Source organism: Diospyros lotus, chromosome 5 (assembly GCF_014633365.1).
Source record: "Diospyros lotus cultivar Yz01 chromosome 5, ASM1463336v1, whole genome shotgun sequence".
NCBI lineage: Eukaryota > Viridiplantae > Streptophyta > Magnoliopsida > Ericales > Ebenaceae > Diospyros > Diospyros lotus.
In genome coordinates this window covers 17,755,510-17,783,093 of record NC_068342.1, presented here as the reverse complement: position 1 = coordinate 17,783,093, position 27,584 = coordinate 17,755,510, and the positions used below count along the sequence as shown (strand labels likewise).

The 27,584-nt window shown below is 34.5% G+C and overlaps 1 long non-coding RNA gene across 7 annotated transcripts; it reads left to right on the top strand.

The window, feature by feature from the left end:
- Positions 1-3,707: 3,707 nt before the first annotated feature.
- LOC127801627 (uncharacterized) lies at positions 3,708-21,604 on the top strand. 7 transcript variants are annotated; one of them, XR_008023098.1, is made up of 8 exons: positions 3,708-3,867; positions 3,973-5,110; positions 13,110-13,175; positions 16,599-17,013; positions 17,754-18,020; positions 18,319-18,406; positions 19,771-19,918; positions 21,044-21,604. It is a non-coding gene; the product is annotated as an uncharacterized LOC127801627 (long non-coding RNA). The 7 variants fall into 7 exon arrangements; XR_008023100.1 differs by having other exon boundaries at positions 3,709-3,867; positions 3,973-4,109; XR_008023099.1 differs by having other exon boundaries at positions 3,709-3,867; positions 3,973-4,148.
- The last annotated feature ends 5,980 nt before the right edge of the window (positions 21,605-27,584 follow it).

Sequence of the window (27,584 nt, the reverse complement as noted above, 5' to 3'; positions counted from 1 at the left end):
CTGTAACACCTATCAAGACATATTTGTGAAAAAACCTTCTTTATAATCAATCGAGTATAATCAATCGAGTATTGCTCAGCATTCTTTAAAAAACAATCGAGTATATGAATTGGTCCAATCGATTATTATAAGTTCTTACTCTAGTATGTTATACAAAGTTCTACTATCGTAAATCGAGTATGGTGCTTTTGAAATCTAATAACGATCTTTCATCACTTAGGTGAACTTTTCTGAAAAATTGAGTATTTCTAAAGTTATATAATCTGAGCATCTTTATACTCGAGTGAAACTTATTTTTCAATTGACTAATGTATTTTATAAATCAAGTAAATATATGTATTAGTCAAGTGAAGATAGATTGATCTCTGGCTAAATCTCTGGACTCAAATGCAATTGAGTAATCAAATGTTGGTACTCAAGTGAAGTTTTATGTTAATCGAGTAATCTTAGCCTTGTAATTGAGTGAATAATGCAAAGTCTTTGTGGCTTTTGAATTAGTCAAGTAATGACTTAGTTAGACTCAAGTGAGCATGACATATAATTGATTACATGAAAAGTACAATCAAGTAAGGTGCTATAATAGTCAAGTAAGCCTATGCGATAGTCGAGTATCTTCTATCAAATTTTGAAAAATATAGCCATTACTTAGAGGAGAAAGAAAGGACTGTTTCGACCGTTTGAGCTTTATCTCTTTATTTTAAGAAGTTTGATTATGTTCTCTTATAACAAGATGATAAATATGCTTATATATATTGTGCAAAATGTCCATCAATATAATATGCATATCTTTCTTTAGATATTTGACTGTTATCAGTCAAATCAAAAGAAGTTGTGAGTATGTAGAACCAATCTAAATCTAGACATAACAAAGTCTAATTACTTTCGGGCCAAAGTTCATTGATTGAGTGATAATCCTTCATGCTCATATTCTTTCACTTTAAGCCATTATCTGGTCAAGTTCTATAAAGATCTTCTTAAAATTAGAAGTTAGAAACAAGAGAGTTGAGTGTTTTTATTCATTCATATATCAAAATTCTCTTTTGTTCAAGAGAATGTCAGCAATCATTATATTATCTCATATTTTTCTTTTGAGAAATCCTTTCACAAATTATGTGAAACTTGTAATAAGTTACATATGATCCTTTAAAAAGGCAATGGTTGTGGTTGAGCCTAAAGTGAAAAGGCCAACTATAGAGGTTACTACTTAGTTTGTAAAAACAAAGGTTACAATCGTTCCTATAAAAGCTAGGGTTCTTACTTAGCCCATGAAAAATGAAGGTTTCAATTGAATATGTAAAAATTATGTATGTGTTATAGTTGATCCTTAAAAGCTAAAATTCCTTAGTGGATGTTTTTAAAATCTTTAGTAGGAAGCTAAAGTAGTAGACTAGGCATATTGGTTGAACCACTCAAAAATGTTGTGTTCATGTGGTTTATTTCTTATTTTTAATGATATTATTCTTTATCTTCCATATAGTGATTTCTCATTTAAATTCAGTTCATTAGTATCCAGTATAACTGTTTCAATTTTCATTGCAAACATGAAAAGATCTTTAACATCACTACTTTTATACATACTTTTCAAATCATAAGTTTTCTGTTAAAATTAAAGATAAATTTTAGAAAAAGAAAATGATCCTTATAAGTTGGAATCATATCAGTCTCTTTGTCATTTTTTAAAATGCAATTGCTTTTCGATATGTATATATTTTATATCTAAAATATGTTTGGATAATATCTATGAATGATAGTTTACTCGATATAATTTTATATTGATATGTTGCACCTTTTATGTTGAGGAAAATATTATTATAAATCAATTAAAATAGATATTTTATTAATTATCATAAAAATTTATTCAAAACACCCAATTCAACCACCTCTTGAGTGATCTTTCACTTTTTATTAAATTGGTTCAAACTAGAACCAAAATCCTTGGGAACCGGAACAAAACCATCAAGGAACCAAAATCAAAACTGTTTATGGATAGTTCGATTTCGAAACCATGGTGAGGCCTAGCTTGGAAGCCATCTCCTATTGACCCCTTCATTTTCTTCCTTTTTCACATGTATATCTAAGCATAATTCATGAGAAAGGAAAGTTTCAAGAATAAAAATTAAACACAAATTCTTCATAGTAATTGGCTTTTTATGGGAAAAATGAGGGGTGCTATAAATTGAGGTAGAGTCTCTCACTTGAGAGAATTGAAACAATGTTGTTTTGTTGTTTTCAAAACTTTTCGTTCTCCGAAATGTTAAGAAACACTAAAAAAATATTTGCATGCCATTTTTTTGTAATTTTGAAAACATTTCAAGATTATTATGCAATTTTAAAATAATTTTATAAACGTGTTTCCTGTAACAATGATCTTTTTCGTCTCTAATTAAGATTCAAGTTTAAACTTGAATCTTGTTCTTTCTTCTTCATTTTGGAAAATCTCTAGCCCTAACTTCCTCTATCACCATCGTTGTCATTCTATCTTCTCATCGTGGTTCTATCGTTCTATTGCCATTCTTCTGTCTTCTCATCGTTCCATCATTTATTCGTCTTCTTGCCAATGACCGAAAACCATAACAACCACCATCTCCTTGCTCTTCAACTGGTGATCACAACTTCGTCCATCTTTTCTCATCTGATCGGTGACCAACGATTGTTATATATGAGTATATGTATAATTATAATATATAGTTGTAAGTATATGTATACATATGTATACATATGTATATAGCTGTGGGTGAGTATATTTATGAATGTATGTTTCTCTGTTGTGTATTTGGGATTTCTTTTATTTTTATGAGTGTATTTATTTTTGTAAGTAATTGATTGAATAATTATTTTTTATATTAAAATTTATTTTTTGTAAAAAGATTTTTATATATTTTTTATTTAAATATTTTTCCCGTATTTTCATTTTCAATTATTTTAAAATTTTTATTTTTTTGTTTTTTATTTTATATTATATTTATTTATTATCTCTGTTTTCGTACGATATAAATACATTACACAACGCATTTATAACAAATTTTGCATGTATTGACGGAGACAGCTTTTCCGCACAACATGCACGCATATCTCACCCATTCTTTTTTTTATATGATTTTAAATTGTTGATTTATAAAAAATAAATAATAATTCATTTTCATCATGAAAAAATATGATAAAATAATATATATATGTATATATCACAAAGTCATAATGAAATTTATTTCAAAAGTGAAAAGGTTATAGATTATTATTTTTTCTTACTTTGAACATTTAGAAAATGCTTCAAAATTAGAATCCTCCAGAATTTTAGAAATCTTGGAGAAGATTCTGGTAATATTTCAAAATATTACTTAAAACATTCTGGTCAGAGTCCTTATAAAAGGTTCACGTTGGGTTGAATTGAGAATTCTCAGGGTTAGGCCTACACGGGCAATCCAGTTGGTTAAGAAGGGAGTACAAAATGCTTTTCGTGGTGAATCTTGGACCAAGATCGAGGATCGAGTCTAGCAAGTGGCAGTGTGAGGGTACCTCTCTCCAAAGTGAGGGGGGCTCCTTGTACGCGGTGAGACTGGGTCTAGCCACTGCGTCCGGCTGGATCACCATGATTAATCTCCTCTCACGTCCTATCGAGCCGAGTGTGGGGAGCACCCGGGGTGAGCGACTTCACACCGAGAATTCTCAGGGTTTGGGCTTGGTTTTAACAATAAGGGAACGTTATCTTCATGATCACGCGATCGAATTAGGGACTTGCTTCTAATCGGCTTAGGGTTAGGGTTAGGGTTAGGGTTAGGGTTAGATAATGGACGTGAGACACATCAATCGTCCATTATTCCCAACTCCAATGACCAATCCTAGTTTTTCCCCCCCTCGGGTATTTATCTGGTTCGTCGATTTGCTTTCTACCCTATTTTTTTCAAGTAAATTGCCTTTGAATGTAGATTTTGGTTTTCTATGATTTCATCTAATTGTTTGTATGGCGTGATCCAGGAACCAATCTATGGCCATACTCATCCAGATTTCGAGTAAAAAAGGGAGGAACTGCTTATTTCTAAGCATTGAATCAATGATTTACCACATTTGCATTGAAGCTCAGCAATAGGTCAAGTTGGCAAGTGATAACAAAGGTTGTAGAAAAGGACAACCTTTGCTATCACTCCAAGTAGGTTGATTTTTTTTTCTCTTCTATGGCCTTTACCTTGGTACTGATTAGAATTGAAGAATCAGTTTCAAGGTTACCTGTTGCTGGCTTTGAAGGAGTATCCCAAGCTTACTGCTTGGGTTGATGTCTCTCCTCCATCTACCTGCATATAGGGTAAACCAGGCTACCGAGGATGAAGACACTACACTACTAATGAACCTGAGACTAAACCCTATTTCATAGTTCGTGATTGGAAAATCCATATCTATGATTTGTACGAGTAGGAAAATATGAAAGCTTTTGAAAAGGCCGTCAATTGTATTTTCTATTCTGTTTTGGGGTATCAATGGCTTCAAATAGGTAATTCTCATAGATAGTGAGATGTCAGAGTTGGTATAAGTCTAAATTTTCTATGTGACCATAAACGGGAAATTTGTATATATACAACTTTATTCAAGTTAGAAAATATGAATGCTTTTGAAGGGGTTGTGATTTATATTTTGTGTTTGTGCTTCCATACCAATGGCTTCAAACTACCAAATTTAGTTGTTTTCGGCATTTATTTATTCTTCTTGTTTTGGCTATTTGAAAAACTCCCTTTTTCTAATTGGGCTTAGTGTACAATCTTGTAAAGTTTTATAGTAGTTGTAAATGATGAATTACAGCCGATTCTATACAAGTTCTATAGTTGTAAAATGGGATCTGCTGCTTGTATAGCAGAGCATGACATTCTAATGATTTCCAATTGCTTGGCATAGTGGGGTGTATGGATTATATGTGCTACTTATCCTAATTTTTAAAATATAAAAGGCACTATCAAAATAGACCAAATTTGGGATGGGAGAGATAAATGAAAATTGAAAGTTCTTAGCCCACCAGTACACTAAAATCCCTGCCAATAATTCTCTCCTGTCTCTGTTGAAATCACACCCACAGTGGAGGAGAGTTACTCAAAATTAGGAATGGCAAAGGCTAAAAACTCACATAGTAAGATTTTTTATCCTCTTTCTATTTTTGAATTCTTTTCACATTTTGTGTTATTTTCTTCTCCTGTTGCTTTAGAGTAAATGCTTGTTGGTTTCTTTTGTAACATAATTACACACATCTATGAATGTGTACATACCTTTGAGTGAAGGGAGGTTTTGCAATTTTAAATCCTTCTGCATCAAGCTTTAGTCTTCTTTGAAATTAATAAGGGTGTTGCACATTGATTATGCACGCACATTTAAGGAATGGGATTTGATTTTGAAGTGCCGTTTTCTGTTTTGCGATTGACATGCTTTTAGATCCTAGTCAATGGACGCCCTACAATGTTTGAAATATGGACTAAATACAATATGAGTTTTCCTCCTTTTAAAATAAATAATTGAAGAAACAAAGGTGGACTTCCATGACAGTCCCTATGGGGATAGAATACATGTTTAGAAATGACCGTATAAGGTTATATAGTTATATTGTGGTGATTTGATTAATTAGCATGGTTCTATTTAGGTACGTTATGAGTCCAAAGATAGGTAGAATGAGTATTGTACAAGCACAATTATATAGATTCTCAATAAGGGAGGAGGCTGGCCATGTAAAAAGCTGATGGGACAAATTGCACCAATAAATATTTATGTTTGCATGATTCTTCCTAGCATCCTGATGGAGGAAAGGTATTACTGCAATGTTTGTTCATGAGACTGTTAGTTTTTTCAATTATAAAAGGGAATGAGAAGGCTTCCACTTGGTTTTGTAAAACATGATCTTTGTTCTTGCCTATTGAAAGGTAGTGTAATTGACCTAAGACAAAAAAGCAGTGTAATTGAATTAGAAAAGTGAAAGAATACATCGACAGGACTTAAGTTTAAATTAAAGAATGGTGATTTTATGGTTGTGTAACTATTTATCAAATCGGCAACAAAAGTTTGTATTGTAACTGTAGAAAAGGAGGAAGGGAAGCGGTATTCCCGTATGTTTTATTGATACGAGTGAAAAATATTTATACAAGAGTTTCCTAAGAATTCTCCTAGTTTTTAGTAATTACATTCTTATTTTATAAGACTAGATTACAACAAAGAAAAAACAAATAAATCTAATCAATAAAGAAATAAGATAAAGATAAAGTACAAGATAGATAAAATACAAGATAAATAAGGAGAATATAAATGAGGAGAATAGAGAATATATTTTATCACTCCCCCACAAGCTGGGGAATGGATATCAACCATCCCTAGCTTGCACACCAAGTCTTCAAACCGTTTAGGAGGCAGCCCTTTGGTCAAACAATCAGCCAGCTGTTCTTCCGAAGACACATACGGAATGCAAATCAATCCGGCTTCCAATTTTTCCTTAATAAAATGTTTATCTATCTCCACATGTTTGGTGCGATCATGCTGCACAGGATTATGGGCTATACTTATAACTGACTTATTATCACAACACAATTTAATTGGCCCATGGCTGAAAATCCTCAAATCTTCCAAAATAATTCGCAACCACAGCAACTCACATAGGCCCATTGCTAGTGCCCGAAATTCGGCTTCCGCACTTGATCGCGCGACTACCCCTTGCTTTTTACTCCTCCAGGAAACCAAATTTCCACCTAAGAAGACACAATAACCTGTGGTAGAACGTCTGTCAACCAAAGACCCTCTATAGTCGGCATCAGTGTATCCTGTGATATCCAAATCTGTCCCAGCTTTAAACAAGATTCCTTTACCTGGAGTTGTCTTTAAATAGCACAGAATTCGTCGTACAGCTTGCATATGATCTTCTGTAGGACAATGCATGAACCGACTAACCAAACTTACTACGAAGGCAATATTTGGTCTGGTGTGAGATAAGTAGATTAGTCTGCCGACCAATCGTTGATACCTCCCTTTATCCACCGGTTTACCTTGATCACATAGTTTAACATTAAATTCCAATGGAGTACGTGCACCTTTGCCACCTAGCAAACCTGTCTCATGCAATAGATCAAGAATATATTTTCTTTGGGATAAGAAGATACCTGCTTTAGAATAAGCTACCTCTATACCCAAAAAATATTTCAAAATGCCAAGATCTTTAATTTCAAAAGTCTTGGACAGATTATCCTTAAGTTGTACTTGCTCCTCACAGTCGTTTCCAGTGACAATAATATCATCCACATAAACCAAAAGAACTGTTACCCTTCCCCCGCAAGAATGCTTAAAGAAAAGAGTGTGATCACCCCTACTTTGAGAATAATCCGTATGTCTCATGGCTTTAGAAAAACGATCAAACCAGGCCCGAGGAGATTGTTTAAGGCCATAAAGAGCTTTTCTTAATTTGCATACCTGTCCGGGCAACCCTTTATCAAAGCCAGGAGGAGGTTCCATGAACACCTCTTCCTCTAAATCTCCATGCAAAAAGTCATTTTTTACATCAAATTGGTGCAACTTCCAGCCATAGTGCGCTGCCAGGGCTAATAGGATACGCATAGTTGACATTTTGGCTACCGGAGCAAAAGTTTCTAGGTAATCAATACCATAAGTTTGTGTGTATCCCTTAGCAACTAGCTTTGCCTTATACCTTTCTAGGGACCCATCTGCATTATATTTGAGGTTAAAAACCCATCAGCAACCTACGGGCTTGACTCCCTTTGGCTTAGGGACAATGTCCCATGTCTGATTTTTTTTCTAAGGCCCTCATCTCCTCTTGCATTGCTTGAACCCAATTCTGATCTTGGAAAGCCTCATTAACTGTCTTAGGAATAGGAATTGTGTCTAAGGAAGTCAAAAAAGCCTTATGATTTGGAGATAAGCGGTGATAGGACATATAATTGGCCAAAGGGTGTTGGGTGCAACTTCTGCTCCCCTTGCGAAGGGCAATTGGTAGATCAAGGTCATTAGTAATTGATGCAGGTAGTGAATTAGATGTGGCAGAATTGGGCTGAGAATCAGAGGGACAACAACGTGAGGTTTCATTACCTGGATTAGGAGAGGAAACTGGTGCTGGAAGAGGTTCTGGAATGGGCCACTGTTGTTGTGTTCTTCTCTTAAATACATAGGGAGATCCTTTAAATCGAATTAGAGTGGATGGCAGCTGTTCTTCTGGAGGTTAGATGGAGCATGAATCTGCAAATCATGAGAGGTTTCCAAAATGGGAAGATCATTATTTATATCAGCCCAAGATATATATGTATCTTGAATATCAGCACTAGGAGGACCAAAGAATGACTGATTTTCAACAAATGTAACATCTTTGGTCACATAAAATTTTCTAGTAGCAGGGTGATAACACTTATACCTTTTTTGAGTGGGCGAATAACCAAGAAACACACATTTGAGGGCTCGAGGGTCCAGTTTATCCCTATGATGTTTGGATACATGGACAAAAGCAACACAACCAAAAACTCTCAAAGGAAGAGGAGTATGAGAAAACACTGCTGGAAAATAGGTGGACAAGCACTGAATTGGGCTTTGATGTTTTAGAAGAGTAAAAGGAACTCAGTTAATTAGGTAGGCAGCAGTCAAAACTGCCTCCCCCCAAAAAAACTTAGGGACAAAATGATGTAGTAAGAGAGCTCTAGTAACATTGAGCAAATGTCTCATTTTTCTTTCTGCTACACCATTATGTTGAGGAGTATCAACACATGAAGACTCATGAATTATACCTTCTTGCTGGAAGAAGTTATGCAAGTGATGATTAAAGTAGTCTCTTGCATTATCAGTTCGGAATTTTTTAATTTTAGACCCAAATTGAGTAGATATCATCTTATAGAAAATAGGCAAGATAGAACTAATAGCAGCCTTATTCTTTAAGAGATAAACCCAAGTTGTTCTTGTACAATCATCAATAAAGGTAACAAACCACCTAGCCCCAGAACAATTAGGAATTTTAGATGGTCCCCACACATCCGAGTGAATCAAAGTAAATGGAAGAGAAGATAAATTGTTACTCACAGGATATGAAACTCTATGATGTTTAGAAAGTTCACACACATCACAATGAAGATTAGAAATGTCCAAGTTTCTAAGCATAGTTGGAAACATAGACTACATAGTACTAATAGCAGGGTGCCCTAAACGACAATGTTGAAGCCAAAAATCATTAATTGAAACAGTTGGTTGAATAGGAGTCAAAGAAGCTGAAGCTAGCTGAGAAGAGTAGGCTGAAGGTATCTCCCCCTTAAGATCAGCACTGCATGTCTTCAGAAAATACAACCCATTCCATTCCTCACCAACTCCAATCTTCTTTCCCGTGTCCAGAGCCTGAAATTCACATTTGTTTGGGAAAAAGACAACGCAACAATTTAGATCCTTGATTAGCTTATGAACAGAAATCAAGTTTCTAGAAAGATTTGGGACATGAAGAACATGTTGCATAGGCAATGAGAAATTAAAATTTACATTACCATGTCCAGCTATAGGAATTGTATTACCATTGGCCACCGTTATCTTTTTGGAGCTACTTAGTGGGGTATAGGAATCGAAGACATTTATATCAAAGGCCATATGATCAGTAGCCCCCGAATCCAGAATCCATAGATTATTCCTAATAGTATGTGAGGCAATACTAGATTTAGAATTCAAGCAAATACCTGTTTGGGCCATGGAACAAGAACCACCTTGAATAGTCTTTAGGAAACTTTTAAACTTGCTGATTTCTTCAGCATTAAGCTATTCAGTCATGATAGATGAATCAATTGTAACTGAATCTGTCTTCTCCAATGCAGTCTCTTCCTCTTTGGCAGCTTGATAGGCTTGAACTTGCTGTCAGGGTTGAAAATTCTGAAGATTCTTCATTCCTCCTACCGTATTCAGTACTGCTTCTTTTCCATGGAGTTTAAAACATGTCTCCCTGGTATGCCTGGGTTTCTTACAAAAAGAACACCATAAACCATCTTTATTTTGAGCTTTAGGATTAAAAACATTCCCACCTTGTTGTGACCTAAACCGAGAAGCATCTTTCTTGTTAGTTGCCATTGCAGATCCCTCAAGCGAAGTCTCATTTAGCATAACAATTCTCCTATACTCCTCACTACGAACAATAGCAAAGACTTCATTTAAAGAAGGAATTTTGTCTTTCCCTAGGACTTGCACCCTTACTTGATCAAAATCAGCATTAAGGCCTGCTAAAAATTCAACTACCCTATCTCTTTCAAATATTGCAGTTATGGTGGCTGCATCTTCACTACATTTCATCTTGATATCTTGATAATGATCCAACTCAAGCCAATATCCATTCATTTTATTATAGTACTCGGTGATAGTTAGAGAACCCTGTTTAGTAACACTTATTTTCATCTTGATATCAAAAATAACCAAGGCATCTTGCACTTTAGAATAAGTACGCTTTGTAGTATCCCAAATCTCCTTAGCCGTAGACAAGAACATGCAATTTTTATTTACCTTAGGGTGCATTGAGCCCCACAACCAAGACATTATCAATGAATCCTCTACTTCCCATGCAGCAAAATTAGGGTCTTTAGCATCTGGACTAGGCTCGGTCAGATGGGCCATCTTTCCTCTTCCTTTCAAGAAAGTCCACACAAGCTGCGCCCATTGTAAGTAGTTCCTTCCATCAAGCCTATAAGACTGATGTAACCCTGGAAGGTCACTGTTAGACAAACTCCCCATTGACATGTCAGATGAAGCACCGTTCTTTGTCTCAAAAGTGTTCATCATGGTGAAGACTCAGCAACAGTATCACTATAAAGAAAAATAAGACAGCAACAGGCAGTTTGACACCAGCAACGGAAGAAGCAAACTGACAGCAACGGAAGATTTTGACACCAAGGATGGGCTAGAGAGACGCTGGAGATCAGATCTGGAGAAGCCGTAGGCGAAAGGGCCGTGGACGCTCTTTCACGCGCCGGCGCGTGGAGTCGGAGCGAGCTTGAACGGCGGCGCGTCGATCGGCGCATGGCGGCGCGTGGTGTTCCGGTTGCCGGTGATTTTTCTGGGGTTGACCGATCTGGAGATGGCGAACCTAATGGTGGTGGTGGTGCTGCAAGATGATGGCCGGACAGAGGAGTTCCGACTTGAACAGTGCAATGAAGGCACTTTGGAAGAACAAAATGGTTGTGCAATGAAGGCACTAGAGTTTACTATATCAGCCTATTAACGAGGCTCTGATACCATGTAGAAAAGGAGGAAGGGAAGCGGTATTCCCGTATGTTTTATTGATACGAGTGAAAAATATTTATATAAGAGTTTCCTAAGAATTCTCCTAGTTTTTAGTGATTACATTCCTATTTTATAGGACTAGATTACAACAAAGAAAAAATAAATAAATCTAATCAAAAAAGAAATAAGATAAAGATAAAGTACAAGATAGATAAAATACAAGATAAATAAGGAGAATAGAGAATATATTTTATCAGTAACATAACCTATATTTTCTTTCCAAAATAGTGCTAGTTTCTAAATATGGTTGTACATGAATGTGAATTTTATGAGTACGATAGTTTTTTTTGTTTCAAAAATATATGAGGGAGGATGCATGGCTAGAAGAGTCCCAATGGAACCATTTACTCTCTTTTGAAATGTGGAATACTTGTTATATTACTTTTATTAACAAGATAATTCAAAAGAGATTGTTTTATTATTTTATCTGTGCCCACACTCGAACATCTATGGTTAGCAAAGAAATAAATGTTCTCAACATGCTTCTTATGAAAAATAGGCTTCTCTCTACGTCAAATAAAATGAGACTCATGTTATCATGTCATGAAAGGCAAACAACATTTATATATTAATTGTGTGAGCAAGTGCATTTCTGACTCTTGCCCTTTCCATAACAGATACTTGACGTTGTGGCATGTTGAATGGAAAAGAAATTATTCCCACTTGGCAGTTGATCTTTGGGGCTTGCATAAATTTATTCACATGCACGACACCATTTAGTCACATGTAAATAGGTCTCTCCCCTTAGTTATAGGCAGTGGGACAAGTCAAATGGGTCTCATTTGGTTGCTCGTGATTGATATAAAGCTCACCAAAGATGTTCCATTTGGATGAAGTAACAAAAATTAGATTGTAGCATGAGCTATATTTTCTTTCCTAAAATAATATCTAAGATGTTGTTTTCGAATATTTGGCTATCAACTTTCATACATGGTTTTGTGTGTATGTAATTTTACCAGTTCTAAACCCATCTTTCTTTTATAAATATGGGGAAGGAGTGATATCTAGAATGCTCTCATTCGAAGCAATAAGTTTGTTTTTTGGTCTCTGTGTTTTAAGGATGGGTAGAATGGTTGTGTGGCTTTGTCTTCTATTTGGTCGAATTTTGCTTAGTTTATCGCAGGCTTTGATGTTGGTTATTTCTAGGAATTGTTTGAAAATTATCATTCATGTATCTAGTTTCACTGAAGTTGGAAATCCTTTATTGCACAATGCAGCTTTCCTGTGCTAGTGAAAAAGGCTAACGAGTTAAAATATATTTTGGTTGCTTATTTTTATATCTGTTTTTGATTAGGAATAGTTGGTTTCTGTTTTGGGGTTGACATATTATTATATCTTAGTCCATGTGGCCCTATAATGTGGTGAATAATGGAGCAGATATAAAATTAGTTTGTTTTTTCTGTTGATATATAATTGGAGAAAATAAGAAGATAGATTTCCATGGCAGCCCCTCCCTCTTATGGATACACACTATGTGAAGGAATGTTTGTAAGAGGCCAACATTAGTTCTTTTTGATGATTTGACTGATTGACATGGTCCTATTTAACTTTATTATGGGTCTAGAGACAGAGAAAATGAGCATGGTAAAACCAAAGCTATGTAGATTCTCAACAGTAGAGGAACTTGATGTTGGTTGAGTTGTCTGTACTAAAAATAGTAAAGTGCAATAGGGTTTAAGTTGCGCATCGTGAAGGAACAGTTCTTATTTTTCTCCAACTTTTGTTTCTTGGACAATTTTGTTTTTTTTTCCCGAATTATACATTGGAATGAGAGGCTTCCACATAGTTCTAGACAACTTGAACTTTTTCTTAACTAATATGAACACAAGGAATGCTTTCTTCTCATTTCCCAGATATTGCACTAGCATGGAAGAGAGGTCCCCAGAATCAGGGACAACAACAGGTGAAGAACGCACATAGTAAGATTTTTATCCTTCTTTTATTTGCATTTTTGAATTTTTGCATTTTTTTTTATTGTTTTCTCTTTTTTCTTTTCAGCACATGCTTCTTGTTGTTGGTTTGCGTAGCAATATAAATATATATGTGCATGCCTTTGAGTTAAGAAATGGTTCTTTAATGCCTTTAAGAGGCTACATATTTCTATTTGGTGATTTGGCTAGTTAACATGTTTATAGTCTACTCCATTATGGGTCTATAAACAAATAGAAGTGAGCATGGTATGAACAACACTATGTAGATTCTCAATGAGGGAGGAAATCAACCTTGGTTAACTTGTCTCTATTGGAAATGGTAAGGAGCTTGTGGGTTCAAATTGCAGATAGTAAAGAGCACGTGGGTTGAAATTGCACCCAATAATATTTCTAGTCACATGATTCCTCAATAGCATCTTGATGGAGAAAGGTTCTTGTTTAGCTGCAATTTTTGTTTGACTGAATTTTTGTATTTATACAATGAACTGGGCTTCCACTTATTTAGTACAACATGCTTTCCTTGACAATCAAAAGGTACCATAATCAAATTAAGAAGATGAAAGAATGCATTAACGAGAGAGTTTTAAAGTTTTAAAGGCTTAAGTTTAGATTCAAGAATGGTCATTTTATGATTTTATAATTGTTTATCATATCACCAACTATGTCAGGATCTTCTTAATTAGTTGAAAAAAGTTACATTGTAACATGGGCTATATTTTCATTTTTTAAAATAGGATCCAAAACATTAATTTTGGATGTTCAACTATCAGTTTATAGACATGATTGCATCTACATGTAAATTTTACAGTTCTTTCAATAATATATGAGCGAAACTAGGATGGCTAGAAAAGGTGCAGTAGATGCAATATGTATTGTGTGCGCATGAACAAGCATGTTGACAATCATCACTTGTATTGCTTGAACTGATCCTTATTCAACTTATGCCATTTTGTCTTCTATTAGCCCAAATTTTGCATTAGTTGATTGTGGCCTTTGCTGTCAGTTATTTTTAGGAATTAAATTGACTATTATCATTTATGTATATTGTTTTGAACATGTTAAAAATCATTTATTATATAAATGCAACTATTTTTTTAATATTCTAGGGAAAAATTAACGAGTTAAAATATAGTTCTCTCTCTCACTCTTTCTCTTTCTAAAAAAGAAAACTGTCTTTAACTAACCATAATATTCATTACTTTCTTTTTAGCTTACTTCTTATTTTCTCCTATGTTTTTAACTTTTTATCCATTTATATAACATTTCTTGTTCTCATCTCACTCATTCAAATTTTAGGAGATTACTATTTTTGTCTATTCAATTTCTCCTTTTTTCTTAATGTTCCCTTCCCTTGGACAGAATTGAGCTGATTGAGTTGCGCATAGATGAAAAGTTGGGCTAATATGACATGTTATAAAAAGGGGTGATACCTCAAATCACATGGTTTATAGAATATGTCATGCTTGAAATTCATCCATCTGCTCAGCAAACTTTCTTAATATGTGATGATTTCGCTTTGGTTTTCTACAATGCTGGCATACTGATTTGATGGCTTTATTGGACTAAGAATTGTTTTGTACTACTTCTATGGTTCATTATTTCTATACTTGATGGCATAATTCACAATTCATGCTTTAAACTTTTAGTCAGTTTTCTTGTTTTTCTTTTTCTTGTTTCCCTTTATTTTTCATAAAGAAAATTCAATAAAGCCTCTAACTTGATGTTGTACCACTTTTATTGTTTGTTATAGAGTTGCTTTCACTGAGGTTATGAGGAAACACTTGTATCCTAGGGATTTATGTTTTAAAATGTTCCTCTTTAGAATGTTTTACACCTTCATTTCAAGATGGTGACTTTAGCTATCCAAAGCAATCCCCAAAGATTTTCTTAGTTATTCCTTCAACATTTTTCTAAGCCAAAAAAAAACTTGATTTAAGAAAATTTAGAGAAATTAGAGTTCTGGCATTACAAAATATTGGGTAATAATAATCCAAGAAGCTTTTTTTTTCATGTTTAACTGAAAAAAAAAAAAAGAATTTACTCTAATTTTATTGTTGCACCCACCCCCACCCCTTTGCTTCCCAAGTCTAAATTTAGAAATATTGTAGGTTTGAAGGGAAAAGTTCCTTATCTGAGCTCTCATATGTCTTTCAGTCTATTTGTTAGACATCTTAGTAAGAATGTAGCTTCTCTTTATTAAGACGTCTAATTGAAAACTAAAGACTTCTAGTGTTGAAGATATTCTTATTTACAATTAGTTTCTGGTCCAGATAAAATGGAGCAACTAGTGTAAAACCAGTCAGATGAACCATGAATCCTACACAAATGAACACAAATTCAAGTATTATTCTAAGAGTTTTTTTCTCACTATATAACTTTTATTTTCTTATCTTGTCAAATTCTAGTAAAATCTAATCCACACTCTTATTTGACAACATAACTCTTATTTGTTTCTTCTTTTTTGAATTATTTGTGCACTTCTTTTCATTGGCTTATCCTCTTACCTTTCATAGGAAAAATTGGATTCAATTGTCAACTGGCTCCTATAAAAAATAGGATTGACTACAAATTCGAGGCATAGCATATGGTTTCATAGAACCACACGATTTTCAAAGCAAATGAATGGGAGTTTCCTAAAATAAGGTTTGAGAATGCTCAAAAGACACTTTCTACAACTTTGCTTTAGATGAGGAGATCTCACTCCAACGAAGCATTCGACGATGCTTTTGACCTTTCAAACACCCAATTGTTATCCCACAGCTGCACTTGAGTCTTAACTTTGGCAAATTTAGCATCTAATAGGGTAAGGTTATCCTTATTAGAGGTAATAATTTTGTGTGCGTGTTCTTACTCCTTCCATGGTTGATCAGCAATACTTTCGCATGATTTGGATGTTTTCTGTTTGTCATGCATGTTCTTTTTCTTTCTTGTGGTTGATATAAGCTTGTTTCACACGGTTTTTGAGATACCTTGTGTTAAGAACTTGGACATAAACGTTGCTTAGAAAAATGTTCCATAACGTTATGAATAATGGTTACACCTACATATACTTACTTTGTGGATTTCTCCTAATAAATAATTCATTCAGTGACATGCCTAGAGGTTTGGCAACCAATTTAACAAAATCTCTTTTAGCATTCATTCTAAATGAAATGCTTTTAGCAATTCCACTTAGCCTTAGCCAAGGTGGTAATGTACTGTATGTCTACTAGAATGTGTTCTCTGTGATAATCGTGTCATGATTTTATTAAGTACTATTTTTGGAACTAACTGGTACATGTACATACATACAGAATCGGTACATGCAAATCTTACATGGCTGGGTAGTTTTTCTTTTTGATTTTTTTTTATTTAGTCTTGTCACAAAAATTAATGTTGTAATCATTATTCAAGGGGGATGTCTACTTGCAGGGAAAAATGTTGTCTCATAGGCGAACTTTGGCGACGGATGATTTATTTTAATAGCCAAAAGGAACAAAAGCAGCAATGTTGTTCTGGAAGTGGGTCAGAGCTATGAACTACTAGTAGTTGTGCATGGAAGTGTGTTTTTGCTGTGTGTTATGGAAGTAGTAGGGAATAATTCTGTGATTTTGATTTATTTTAGGTTGTTTTATGCTATGGATTGACATTGGTGTGGAGTTGTCTATGTCTTGAAATGCTATTTTTTATATTCTAACACAGCTGCTCAGGTGGCAGTTTTTTTTTTTTTTGTTAACGCACTATTACGAGCGCCCTCACTGTTCGGCCCCGTGATATCAGTAGGAGATGTAAATCAGAGGACTCAGTGGTCAGTTCAATCCCTAGTGCTTCTGCAAACGTGAGGGCGGTAAGTGATTTTTAATTTTCAGAATCGCTCTGACTGTTGAGCTTTCTTTCCTGGTTAAGGCTCGAATATGGAATTTGAGAAATCAAAAAGCATCACCCCATGAGATTCTTCTTTGCCATGGGTTGGCAATGTTTTCATACCTTAGCCTTTGTGCTTTTGAGTATCATAAGGGAATATTATTATTTGTATAATCTAGAATATACCTTTGTTTTGGTGCCATTAGTTGTATTATTATTTATACAGGTAATAGTCTCCCATATTTATAGGTTTTGCATGGTTGCCTCTAGAAAATTTTAGAATACATATAAAATAGTCAATAAACTTATTAAAAAAATATTTGTTTTTCACAGTACAGCTCTTATTTTTCTTATGTTGTCAAAGTCTAACAAAGAGCTCTCAAATACAATGAAGGGAAATTTTGATATAGTATTGGAAAAAGTAGAAATATATAATGAGAGGCCCAGCTGAAATAGACCAAACATGGGGGAGGATAATGCAATTAAGAAAACATTTACCCAATTCGTGTCGTGTATGCATAGATCTTTCTGGGTTAAAACCAAATGAACTGAGTTGAGAGTTGCGGGATTCCCTGGCATCGGTCGGGGGAAGAACTGAGGAGAACGAGGAGGAGGAGGTGGTATAAATTTCTTTCGTTCTTTCATTCTTTCTTTCTTTGTTTCCTTTTTCTAATTGTTTATGAACTTGTTTTTAATTGTACTCTCCTCTTTCTTGTTCTTCAGCGAGTGGAGAGAGATTTTAGGGTTTCAGATTGATTGGAAGTCACGAACAATCGACCGCTTGCTTCTTAGAAGGTCAAAGGAATTCGTCGGGTGTCTCAATTTCTAGGTTAACCCAAGTGGAAGAGCGGCCATGGATCCCTGAGGCCAGCCGGTTTCGGAGTACCGACGGCAATAATTGGGGTCTAGTGGTTGGCCAGAACTACTTCGAGCGCCACATGCACAGTGGCCGGAACAGTTCAAGAAAGCCTGTGGAAATCCGTCAATATGGTATAGGTTTTCTTTTCTCCTATCAAAAATGGATTTTGTTTTCTTTCTTTTTGTGGGTGTTTTTCTTTCTTCAAGCATTTATAAAACCTGAACACTAGCCTGGGTAGCGCAAGAGAAAATTATGAATTTGATTGAATGGTTCATTCCAGCCCATCAAAGGTCATAATTTACTTTGCCATTGTCCTATGGTGGATGGGTTGGTTTCCCATAATAGGGTTTGTCAATGCTTAAAGCTTCTTTTTGAACTTTTTGTTTTTCAAGTTTAATTTTGATAAATCTAAGCTTCTACTGTCAACAGGGATGCCATAGACTCCCCTGTTCTCATGGTTCCCGTTCTACCTTGAAGGAAATACAAGCTATCCCATACTCTCCGGGAAATTGAGCAGGTGATCAAAAGTCAAACGCAGCCAAATCTTCAGCGCTCTTTTCTTGGATTTTGTCTGTAAATTAACATATCCTGCATGGTTTATAGTATTTTCTTTGCAAACTCCTTGACCTACTAACCCAAGGTACTTATAGGAGAATTTGCAATAATTTGTGCATGGTATAACAACTTGCTTCTCCTTCGTCCACATCTTTTTGAAAATAAAACTAGAAAAAGAAATATCACCACTATCATGACTACATTTGGATATATACCCACCTCGAGGTACATCATCACCATCACCTGGTTGCGTGAGAAGAAAATGATGCTGCACCACCAACAACAAATCTAGTATTCGGCATGTTGTTCTTATTACCAACCATCATCTTCAACTGCTCTCCTCCACCCAATATGAATTTTACATGACGTGTCCCTGTGCTACCACCGCTTTCTTTGGCTGCCCCCCCTCCTCCAGCCTTATCACTTGGTTTCCTCCAACACGTCTTCAGTTGTCCCCCCTCCTCCAGCCTCATCACTCGGTTTCCTCCAACACAACTTCAGCTGTACCACCAGCTACTGAAAAGGCTGTTGTGCTGTGGCCTTTGCTCGCTTGTAGAATCTCTCACCTGCAATGTTACCATGGAGGTCTCTTATCCTTGCACGATGTTCTCTGCATCATGTTGCTTCTTGTTAATAAATTTGTCTTTCTTTTAGCTTATAGCTTTTTATGGGCATTTTTTAATTGATAATGAGTTGCAACAAGTTTTACTTTTTTGCACGTTAACTTTCCTTTTGGAATAATTTGCCTTTAAGCCCGTGGTTTCTCTCTTTGTTTTTTCCATGTTTAGTGCAAACTCACAAAAAAGTTCATTTTGACAAGGCACGAAATGCCATTTATCTAGCCCATTTAATGTAGCCTCTTGCAAGAGGCATGCTATATTGAGTAATCGAAAGCAAAACCGATTGTTAGTTCCAATCTATATTTCCAATTATGGATCCTCCCATAAGTGATCCTGCCCATGGTTGAACCTTCACATCAGATTATTAATTTCTTGGATTCATCAAATTTGTACAGAGCTTCATGGGATTGCAATCACCTTTTAGATATGGTATAGTTTGATGATAGAGTTGGTCAAGTATTACCATGCTTCCATAGATTTATAGGCTGTAGAGTTTTTACTCTATCCATATGTGCTGATTGGGATTAAATTACCTTATTGGTAGGCTTAATTTCAATGTGCTGTTCCATATGAATCCCTCTACTTGGAATTCCTTCTGTTGTTGAATAGGCATCTACTCAAGACAAAATGAACCTAAAGAAATTTTATTTTGATGCTTAATCTTTTGCCCTGTTGACCTTTTCTCATGCTCCTACTTTTGGTGTAGGGGGATTTTGCTATAAACGCGGCTGGAGGAAAGCTCATTCCATATGGCATTGATGGTTATGGTACAACCAGACATCCATAACTCTTTAGTCAAAACAAACAAGAATTCATTTTGATCAAATCAGCAAGTTTCGTTTGTCTACTATCAGGTAAGAATAGATATAGAAAATATGGTTGTTTAGTTTAATCACTGCTTTGCATTACTGGTTGTGTTATTGAATTGGCAATTACATGAGATGCTGAATTTTCTATTTTGTAGGACATGGTAGAAACTAGAAATAATGAAGTTATTTGCTTTGAGTGGTTGAGCCACCTATGTTCTCATTCATGCACCTGCAAAAAAAATAATTTTAACATGTTATTCTCATGTAAAGTGAAATAACACGGATAACCGGTTATAAAGAATGAAAAAATCCCAAAGATTCTGTCTCTTTTCACAAATGTGTGAAATGAATGAAATCAAATGTGTCAGTCTTCAGATTAATATTATTTTTCAAAAAATATTCTCAATTCTTAAAATTGCAGTTATTATATGTTGTATATCACTATATTGTATTAATTTGTTGTAGGAAAACAAATTGCTTGAAGATGCTTCTTGTCGACAAATTTTTCTTTCTTTGGCTGATAGTTTTTATGGGCAATTTTTAATTGATAGCGACATAGGATAAGTTTACTTTTAACAACATAAAACAATTTTTAAATTTTATACATAAGAAATTTGTAGGAGTATTTTTAAATAGTGATTTACACCAATGTGTCCTGTCAATTGTTGCAGCATGTAGTGTACCATACCACATTTCCGTTGGTGCTGGAATGAGTTCCATTCCAGTAATTATCTTATGCAGCAGAATCCAAGAGCGGCCGTTCTATTATTTTACTCATTATGGGCTTTCATTTGCAAGTGATTTGTTTTACCTGGAACGAATTGAAGTAAAGAACACGGAATATAGAAATATATCTAAGTTGCCAGTATTGCAGGCACTACAAGTTTTGTGGTTAGAAGGGAGATAAATTGTTCTTGAAATGGATCTTTTGAAATGATACGCTTCCTTTCTTTTTTGCTAAACCATAGGCCTCTCTCTCTCTCTCTCATTGTTTGCAAAACCATACTGGGGTTTTTGCCTGCATCTTTGGATGTGTACTGTAGACTTTGATTTCCATCTAGTTTCAAGGGGATTTTTGTTTGTTTCTTCACCTTTTATACTCTTTTTAAGTTTTTGGTGGTTGTTTGAAGTCTTGTTTCACTGTTTGGATCTCTGACAATCAGTATTTAGCTGCTTTGATACTTGAAGGAGAGCTAGGCGTGAAGCTGCTTGAAGAACTCGCTAGAATCCTCTCCAACTGGTATAGGAAGCAAATCCAAGCCATGAACAAAGTTTTTAAGCACTGCTGGCTGTCCATTTCGGAAACTGCCACCTCCTTCACTATGTTCCTGGTGGATATAAACCTAATTCTTATCGACAGTGGGTGAGATCTAAGAATTGGTGTCTGTCTTAACTTTTGATTGGCCATGAATGGGAAATTTGTATCTATTCTCTATGCGGGTAGGGAAATAGCTTCTTGCTATGCATCAGAGCTTCGTTCTGCAGCTTCTGCCTTATTGTTTACTGTGGAATTAAAATATGGTTGCTTTGTCTTCCTAGAAGTAGTTAAACTGCTGTCAAGCCCAGTTGTTTTGTGGATATTTTAATCTCTCTTTTACCTTGTTTAGATTAGCATTAAGGAATTCAAATCCTTTATTTTGTGTATATCTTCGTTAACCAGAGAAGGTGGTATGGAACCATTTGCTTTGTCTTCTCCTCAACGAAACCCTAGTGTAGTCCCTTTTTGGCTGATTTCGCAGAGACGAGCAGTGAAGGCTCTGTGGATATAGTTATTTTATTTTTTTCCGCCGTTTTGCATCTTAACTTTGTTCAGCTGTTTCGTAAGTAAGATTTCGTTGCTAGCAGATAACGTAACACTTAAAATAAAGTAAAAATTGAATTTTTTAATCGTGAAATTTAAAATCTCAGTAGATTTGTGGGTTTTTATATTTTTATAATATATCTTATTCCAAAGGAGATTGAAAAAAAGTCGAATAAATTGCAGAGAACATCATGTGGTTTGGCAAGATTTTAAGAAATTCTTTTACATTTAACAAATGACAATAACTATTTTTATTGTTAAACAAAATGCTTAAATAGTTATTTTATTTTTTATTTTTCTTTCTTGTACTTGATTTAAAAAAAAAAAAAACCATGATCCAAGGCATCAAATGGATTATTGTTAGAGAGAGATTGAACCTTATTTAGGGTTTATCGCATATTATGGTGGTGATGGTTGAGACCAAAATGTTTTGAGGAGATTGTAGAAGGTCGGGGGGAATAAACAGGAAAAACAAGTAAATTGGAGAAAAAGGTTTGACTAGGGTGGCGAAAATCAAGGGCAATGAATCTACTAGAGGGAAAAAGAGTAAATTGCACGAAAAATGGAGGCAATAATGTGTGTAGCGACCCTTGATGGCAAAGAAAGAAATAGAGATGGGAATTACAATGGTGGTGAATAATGAGATATGTGGAAATGAAGGGATGAATGTGATGTTGGCGATGAGATGAGATGAAATGAAATGAAGGGGTGTGATTGCATATGGTAATGGTTTATGCCTTGTCTTAGGTCACCAATAACCTTTATTGCTACTTTTTTTCGTTTATTGGTGTCATCGCTAACCCACCACTCACCTCTCTTCATATCGTCATAGTGATGGCAAAATCGTTACCACCATCTTTATTCTTTCTCAATTTGTCGCCAACCTATTGCCATTATTTGCCATTACTATAAAACTACATTTTTAACCTACTTTGCTTCTCTGTCTAGCACCAGAGCCATTACATTGTTATTATCACCACTCTACCTCTCCATTCCTTAGACATGGTAGTTCGTCGCCATCACAACCCCATCAATTTTTTCTCTATTTCTATGTTATTGACAACCATTACAATCATCACCATGCTGGATCTTCTCTAATCTACTCATTTTTTTTTTCAAATATCTCTATCTTTCTCAAATGATAAGTCGTCAAACCACCAATCAACGACCACCGCCTTTGTGTATATTTGGCAGCCACCATCACTACCTCTTTCCGTCGTTTCTAGTCGTTTCTAGTCATTGATTAATCTTGCCCACCTTTTGTTTGCCTCCCAACCAACACAACAAATTCTTCTTTTTCACAAATTGCCATGGAAAATGATAAAGAATGAAAATAGAGAAAAACAAGAGAGAATAACAAAAAAATAAAAATAAAAATTGTATATGGTAAGGGCATTTTGATCATTAAGAAATACTTAGTGGGGATTAACTAATAGTAGAGAAAAAATCACAACACAAGATTAAAACTCAAAAGAACTTGGTGTATTTTCTTAAATATCATGAATAATTCTTACAATTACTTTTAAGTCTCAAGAGTATTACGTGAATTTCTCCAACAAATATTATCATTTGCCCCATAAGTCTAAATAAACATCTTAGATTAATAATAATTATTTTTAATAATTTATATATAAGTAATTCAAACGATTATTTTCTCAACAAAAAAATTAATTAATATTCATATAAAATATATAATATCTTAAAAGGGTATATTATTGGTTTACTTAACCCTTAAAAAAAGTGTTTAACACTAGTCAAATATATTAAAGACGAGGGAGAAAGAGGGGAAATGTCTAAGTTTAGTCATATGTGTTTAGCAAACACCAAAGCAATGTCCACTGAATGCCTAATTTGAAATCTAGGTGTTTGTTGAACACTTTGATAACAGTTGAGTGATTATTGAACCATCAATATTTTAATGATGTTAAATCTAAATAGGAAAATGATTAGGAAAAGATAGAAGAAATAAATAAGAAAGAAATAAGGAGGATGTTGTCGTCATTGCTAATGCTATTTTCGCTAGAAAAGAAAGCGAAAGTGAAAAGTTGGCACAAAAAGAAAAGGAGATGAAGAAAAGAAAGAAACAAAGAATGAAGGATGGGGAGAATGGGCAAAAATATAAGGGCATTTTAATTAATTTTAAATTTTTAATTGAAATTAACTAACGGTTGGAATTTTAGTGCAACAAAACTCATCATATAAAGAGTAGTCATTATTATTTTCAAAACTACAAGCATACTATTTTCTTTTAATATATAAATCTCAAGAATACTAAATATATTTTTATTCATTTTGTTTCATAACTTTATTTTTTGTTGTAATCAAGATAGATAAAGAATATATGAAAATTTATCATACGATAGCCTAAGTAATTAAAGGCCGATGGTAAACTTCACAAGCTTAAAAGGCTTGAATTTTGGAAGCTACCTTCATTATTTTTTGTGACTGGGTAGTGTCTCAATATAGCAATCCCTGGGTTTAATGAGGGGAAATGAGATTATAATGCTATCAAAGAAGCACTAGTAGGAGATTTTACTTATAAACAATTGACAGTTAGGTTCTCAAATTGAATTCATGCATAAACAAACATAAGTACACATCTTTGAATAGTCAAATCTATCTATTCTCTTGACAACAATTAAAACCCAGGATGTTGTCAGGTGAGTATGGCGAGCTAATATAAGTACCCACAAATGTGAGAGGTCTATAGTTCGAAACCTAGGGTGCCCGACTCCTGATTTACTTCATCTCCTGTAGTGTGGGACCGCTAGAGAGGGGCATCTATTCTGGGCGTTATCAGAACAATTAAAAGCTTTATTGGGTTAACGATGCCCATTAAGTCTCCATTTTTATACCTAAAAGGAGAAAATTTTTATTTTAGTGCATTTGAAATGTAAATAAATTTTTGAAAGTGTACATTTATCATGATTCATGAACATAACAAAATTCTATATTTAATATATTGACATTAAAATAATTAATTATTATTTTGTTAATATATTTTTTTCTTAAATCCAAATTAAAAGATTGCTTTTAAATATCGTGAATCATAAACAAACTTTTTGGTAAATTTCGCGCGATACTATTGAAGATTGGAAAAAAAGTATAGGCTTTCTTGTGTTTTTAGAAATAACATTTATTCCTATTAAATAAATAAAAAATGATAGTTTTACCCTTATATTTAAATAATATACTCTCACTTCTTCTCTATCATTTGTCTTATCTAATGTGCATCTCACTCTCTCTATTCTTAGGAAAAAATTATATTTGCAGCCACCTATTTTACTCTTCGCAACCATTAAAAATTTATTTTTCCTTTTACTCTTTGTAACCATGTTAATAACTATTTACAGTCAAATTTTTCAAAAAATACCCTCTTTTATCACCATCGTACATATACACAGCCATTCCTGAAACACATCATCAAATTTAAACTCCTCGAATTATCGACCAACTGTGTGGGTGTAGGTGTGGGCCATTTCTGCAAAATTAGAGGCGACATCACGACTGCCACCATCACGGTAGATACATATATATATATACACACACACACACATATATATATATACAAACAAACATACATGTATATTTACCCACCCATTTTTGTCCTCCCAAAAAAATGGGTTCTTCTATCTTCAAATGCTATATTTGTTTTGTAACTTTGGTGCCTCTCTTATTTTCCCCCATTTGGAATCCAATCCTTCCGCACCTGATCATATTATAGGTTATTGAGACAACTCTGTTCCTGTCTATTTCAAGTGATGTGTTATTCTGTGAGTTTATGTTAGAGGCATGAGATTATACACCATCTATAAAACTTATTATGTGATCTCACCAGCGGAAATACTTGGTCTCTCATTCACCTTTGTTCCATAGCATCATCATTTATGCTATATGTGTGTAATCCATTTCATGATCTTAATCAGATTGTTTGTGCCAAATCATCTTTTATACACACACAGATACACACGTATATATATACATGTACACATATATGCATATATATATATACACACACACATAAACACTGGGCATGGCGGCCATACCCGCCGACGGGTTTGGCCGCCATGGCCAATTCCCAGAATCTGTGTATATATATGTATATGTATGTATGTGTTTCTTCTTGTGTATATATATATATATATTTATGTATATGTATCTGTGTATGCAGGCTTTGCGTGTGTGTATATTTATGTATATATATGACTGTGTATGCATTATTCTATTTTCATTCATTTTTTTATTTTTGCATCACATCTGGCGTTCTTCTCCGCATCATCTTCGGTGTGAATGGGAGGCTGCATATGTCTGGCGGGCAGTTCATTGAAGGAGAAAGTGGCTAAGGGTAAAAATAAGTTTTCAAAAGAGGATATTTAAGGTATATTGAAATGTGGCTATGAAGAGTAAACTGATGGCTGCAAATAGAATTTCCCCTATTCTTATTCTCCTCCTTATTTTTTAGTAAGTTTTTTAGTGACTTTCAACTCTTTCTCCCCTTTTTTATTTTTTAACATAACTCAATAGAACTAGTAGGTTCTACATTGATCACTAGCTATATCTTTCTCAACTATTTTTCGTATTTCACTCTATTTGTGGCATAAATTGATGCTAATAAGTTTGAAAACCCCTTGCAATAAGGTTTTATTTGAACACGATCATGTTGATAGTTGTCATGGCGATGGGTTTAATCAATAGAAAGAAATAGAGAAAAAAAAAAAGATCTCTCTTCCCAACCAACCATTATAGAATCACCAATTCTTTCTTCTTTTGTCTCTTTTTATCTCTTGCATTTCTTGCAACCGCAACACTAGGGTTGGGTTTAGTTCCATTTTTTACAAATCAAACACACATGCACTTCCTCTTTCTCTCTATATGCGTGTGTTTATGTCTCGACTCACTCTCTTTATGATAGATTCATCTTGATAACCCAATGATTTGGGTTTGCTTCTAGTGAATGATGACTTTTATCTATTTATTTATTATTTCGTAAAATTAAAGTGAAAAGAGTGACTGAAGGGCATTTTTAAAATTTTGCACACAAAAAAAAATAATAGCTCATTAACAATAGAAGGAACGCAATTTACCATCGTAGAAATGGAAAGAGGTTGATGTAATATTTGAAAACACTTACACCATTCAAAAATGTAGCATGGGATTTACCCCTTTTTTTTTCTTTTGCTTCACATAGTTTGAAACATTTTATTTCATCTATTAAGTGTATAGATGAAATAAAATTTGTAAGCATTCAATATTTCAAATAATAACTACTTCATTTACCTTCCATTTCTTGTTAGTATCAAAACTAATCTTAGATTAAGGTTCTAAGGCCATTTTTATTTTTAAGGCCGAATAGACAAATATATCTCGAACTTTAGGTCAATTTTTAATTTTATCCTAATTTGACCTTTGCTTCAATTTAGTCATCTAACTTTTAAGTTTGTTTCAATTTTATCATCTTTTTAGGAAGCATGTGCCCAAACAAACGTGGTTATTGATGTGTCGACTGATGTGTCAAGTAACTTACAACTCAGCATAAATGGCGTCGTTCCGGTAATTTTTTGTCATTGAGCACGACCAAAACGACGACATTTTGGCCATGCAAAAAACACCCCTCGGCCCCTCTTGGCCCCACCCCTTTTCGCAATTGCCGACTAGGGTTTTGAAGAGGGCCACGAGACCAAGCCAATGGTGACAGAAACTCACTATAATTGAATGCGACAATGCACAGGTTCGACGGTGACGGAAAGGGTGTGACAAGTTCGAGGGTGACAGAAAAGGTATGAAGCGTTGGACGGTGACGGAGAAAGTGCGAAGCATTGGATGGTGACTGAATCGACCACGGTGCTAAAGTTGATGGATTTCAAATCAACGGCCACAACAACCATCGACACCAGCTAGGCATTGGCTTCT